Source organism: Rutidosis leptorrhynchoides, chromosome 4 (assembly GCF_046630445.1).
Source record: "Rutidosis leptorrhynchoides isolate AG116_Rl617_1_P2 chromosome 4, CSIRO_AGI_Rlap_v1, whole genome shotgun sequence".
Taxonomy (NCBI): Eukaryota; Viridiplantae; Streptophyta; class Magnoliopsida; order Asterales; family Asteraceae; genus Rutidosis; species Rutidosis leptorrhynchoides.
The window spans coordinates 335,380,998-335,386,006 of NC_092336.1; positions in this window are offsets into that span (position 1 = coordinate 335,380,998).

Genomic DNA, 5,009 nt, shown 5'->3' on the forward strand with positions numbered 1-5,009 from the left:
CATAAGATCCCATGATTGTACGCAACACGTCATTTGACAACACCGGTACTTTATGTACGCAACACGTCATTTGACAACACCGGTACCGTGGGTCAAGATTAATCCCGACCAATACAAATACGATGGGGTTTTATTTATTTCGATGGGGGTTTTATTTATTAAACACCTAAATATGAACCATTAAAATTGAATTACTAACATCGGACTGCTAACTACGGACTAAGAAATTATTAAAACTATTAAAAGTATAATAAGTATATATATATGTGACGATTGTTTAAAATGGAAATATATTGATAAACTATATATGGATAGGTTCGTGATATCAACCGGAGACCAAGTCAAAATATATATATCTTCAAGGCAAAAGTGAGTATATAGTCCCACTTTTAAACTCTAAGTATTTCGGGATGAGAATACATGTATTTTATGTTTTACGTTATGGACACAAGTAACTGAAAAATATATTCTACATTGAGTTGTACCACTGGCATACTTCCCTGTAGCTTGGTAACTACTATTTACAGCGGTATTGTAAACGCGAATCCTGTTGATAGATCTATCGGGCCTGACAACCCCAACCGGACTGGACGACCAGTATTCAAGGGTTGCACAGTACTTCGTTTCATGACTACACTTGGTACGGTGTAGTAAGATTTCATAATAAAGGGAATATGCGACGTGATTAAATGTTAAGTATGGTTACCAAGTGCTCAACCACTTAGAATATTTTTATTAAAATGTTTACATATGAAATCTTGTGGTCTATATTTATATCGCTGCCGGCATTAAACCTATATTTCACCAACTTTATGTTGACGTTTTAAACATGTCTATTCTCAGGTGATAACTAAAAGCTTCCGCTGCAACATGTTGAATTTAAGCAAGATCTTGAGTATGCATATTTGTTTCAAAAATAAAACTGCATATCCGAGGAATTGTAATGTAAAATATGCTAGAAATCGTATTGTTATCATCACATGTAAAGTTTGTAAGTCTAAGATTATCGCTAAACGATAATCATCTTTATATTGTCTAAAGCTTGTATTAACATAAGAGTTATGGTTTGTAATGTAAAATAAATGCAGTTGTTCTTTTAAAAATGTCGCATATAGAGGTCAATACCTCGCAATGAAATCATACGTTATCTAACTCGTTCGTATGGTTAAGGACGGGTTATGACATGTGGTATCAGAGCGGTGGTCTTAGCGAACCAGGTTTGCATTAGTGTGTCTAACTGATAAGTCGTTAGGATACATTAGTAAGTCTGGACTTTGACCGGATCTAATTTAACAACCATTGCTTATCATTGTTGGTTAAAATTTATATGTAAATATTATGTAGTACTAATGGGTTAGTTGTTGTGTGATAGATGTCGGGCTCAAAACTTATTATCACATTCAGCGACTCCGAATCAGAATCTTCAGATGGTGTTTCAGTCATTAACCTATCCGATGACGAAAATAATATCTTTGGGGAAGACTCACAAATTCCGGATGAACCAACAATAAAGAACCCGGAAAGTGAACCCGAGGAGGAAAGTGAACCCGAGGAAGAAATACAAGAAATTACGAAAGACAAGTTCGAACTAGGAAAGAAACGAAAGGCTAATGAATTAGAAAATTCAAATCCTGAGTTTAGTAAGGATGATGTGGCACCAACTCCACTTGACACTACCACCCCTATTCTCGCTATTCCTATTCGTTCTATCCCGGCATCTAGTTCTTCAGCCCCACAGCCAAAATATAGGCAGACAGCTAGGATAAGCGTTAGGCCATTCCTTGAACCTAAACGTCCTAGAAAATAGACCAAACGATGCGCTGCCGTATTAAACCATGGGATCATATAATGTTTTGTATAATATTATTAGTGTGGTTTGCTTAATGTTCGATGTAAGATAAGCATATGTAAAATAGTGAAGTATGAAATGCAATAATTTTCCATGGTTAAGTATTATTTAGATTGTAGTAATTGGTTCTGTACTAAGCTATTAAGTATGAACATTAACGGGTAGGTACTACCCTAGATATAATTATAAAATGCTAATAAGAAGAAAAGGCTTTTATAATAATACCTGGTTCATATTGTTAACAAGCTATAATGTACTATAAATACACACTACATCTATAATATTCCATGTGAATAATTATTTTCTTTCATTAGGAAATGGCGCGATTGAATCGAATGACGGAACAAGAAGTCGAGGAATTCATCAACCAGCGAGTGAACGACAGAATGTTATGGGTCGAAGCTGCAAGAGCTGCTGCAGTTAACCCAAATCCTCGTGTAGGATGTACCTACAAGACTTTTCAAGCTTGCAAGCCCTCATCATTCAGTGGAACGGAAGGACCGATCGGTTTAACCCGGTGGATAGAAAAGATGGAGACTTTGTTTAAAATCAGTGGTTGTGTTGAAAAGGACATGACCAAGTATGCATCGTGCACTTTACAAGATAGTGCACTCACGTGGTGGAAAAATTATGTGAAAGCTGTAGGAGGAGATGTAGCTTATGATACCCCATGGGAAGAATTCAAAATAATGTTAATCAACGAGTATTGTCCAAGGAACGAGGTTAGGAAGTTGGAAGATGAATTACGAAGCCTGAAGGTTGTTGGTACTGAAATCACCAACTACAATCAGCGATTCATGGAATTAGTTTTGCTATGTCCTGAATTGGTTCCAACCGAAGAACGGAAGATTGAAATGTACAAAGATGGTTTGCCCAAAAAGGTCAAGGCAAATGTTACAGCATCGAAACCTAAGACAATTCATGAAGCTATAACCATGGCAAACGAGCTAATGGATCAGGTCATCATGGATAAGAAAGTATCCAATACTGATGTGAAGGTATCAGGTAACAAAAGAAAGTGGAATGGAAATTATGATCGAGGTAACCAACAACAATCTTTTAAGAAACAAGAAATCACGCAAGGTGCGGGTAGTGGTTTAAGCTTTGGTTACAAAGGACAAAATCCTTTATGTAACCGATGCCACAAACATCACTCTGGCTACTGTAATGTGGTATGCAACAAATGTAATCGAAAGGGTCATCTTGCTGAAGATTTTAGGGCTCTCGTTACAAATATAAATGGTACCAAGACTCCTGCCACCAATGCAAATAGAACTGCTTTGGCTACCATTACTTGTTATGGGTGTGGAAAACAAGGTCACTATAAGAGTCAGTGTCCGAATCCAGAGAAGAATAATGGATCTGCACGTGGAAGAGCATTTGTTATTAATGCTAGAGAGGCGTGTGAAGACCCGGAGCTTGTTACGGGTACGTTTACCATTAATAACTTATCCGCATCTATTATATTTGATACTGGTGCTGATAGAAGTTACGTGAGTAGAGGCTTTTACGCTAAATTGAATTGTTCATCATTACCTCTAGATGCTAAGTACATGATTGAGTTAGCTAATGGTAAACTAATTAAAGCCGATAAAATTTGTCGTGATTGTGAAATGAATTTAGCTGGTGAAACGTTTAAAATTGACTTGATACCCGTAGAATTAGGAAGTTTTGATGTAATACTCGGCATGGACTGGATGTCCAAAGTAGGAGCTGAAGTTGTGTGTGCCAAGAAGGCAATTCGCATTCCTTGTAAGGATAAAATGCCGGTGATGATTTATGGAGAGAAGGGTAACTCAAAGCTAAAACTCATTAGCTGTTTGAAAGCCAAGAAGTGTTTAGAAAAGGGATGTTATGCTATTCTAGCACATGTTAATAAAGTCGAAAAGAAAGAAAAAGAGAAGTGCATCAACGACGTGCCTGTGGCAAGAGATTTTCCTGAAGTTTTTCCAGAAGAGTTGCCGGGATTACCTCCATTTAGATCTGTAGAATTTCAAATAGATTTAGTACCAGGAGCTGCACCAGTTGCCCGTGCTCCATATAGACTTGCACCGTCCGAGTTAAAAGAACTTCAGAGTCAGTTAAAAGAATTATTGGATCGTGGATTCATACGACCAAGTACTTCACCGTGGGGAGCTCCGATTCTATTTGTTAAAAAGAAAGATGGATCTTTTAGGATGTGTATAGATTATCGTGAATTAAATAAGTTAACTATCAAGAATCGGTATCCACTACCGAGAATTGACGACTTATTTGATCAACTCCAAGGATCATGTGTGTACTCGAAAATTGACCTAAGATCGGGCTATCATCAATTACGCGTCAAAGAAGAAGATATACCGAAAACTGCTTTTCGGACACGTTATGGTCATTACGAATTTTTGGTCATGCCGTTTGGGTTGACAAATGCGCCAGCTGTATTCATGGACCTCATGAATCGAGTTTGTAGTCCATATTTAGATAAGTTTGTTATCGTTTTCATTGATGATATTCTTATCTATTCCAAGAGTGAGCAAGAGCATGAGCAGCATTTAAGGTTGATATTAGAGTTGTTGAGAAAAGAACAGCTATATGCTAAATTTTCTAAATGTGCTTTCTGGTTGAAAGAAGTGTAATTTCTTGGCCACGTTGTTAGTAGCAAAGGAATTCAGGTTGATCCAGCAAAAATTGAAGCCATTGAAAAATGGGAGACTCCTAAGACACCAACGCAGATACGCCAATTTTTGGGTTTAGCCGGTTATTATAGAAGGTTTATTCAAGATTTTTCCCGAATAGCTAAGCCGTTGACAGCGTTAACGCAAAAAGGGAAGAAATATGAATGGACATCTGAGCAGGAGAGTGCATTTCAATTACTAAAGAAGAAGTTAACTACGACGCCTATTTTATCGTTACCAGAAGGGAACGATGATTTTGAAATATATTGTGACGCTTCGCGACAAGGTTTTGGTTGCGTTCTTATGCAACGGAAGAAAGTTATTGCATACGCATCCCGACAATTGAAGATTCACGAGCGGAATTATACGACGCATGATTTAGAACTGGGAGCAGTCGTGTTTGCATTGAAGATATGGAGACACTACTTGTATGGGGTTAAATGCACTGTGTTCACTGATCATAAAAGTCTTCAACATATTTTTGATCAGAAACAGCTCAACATGAG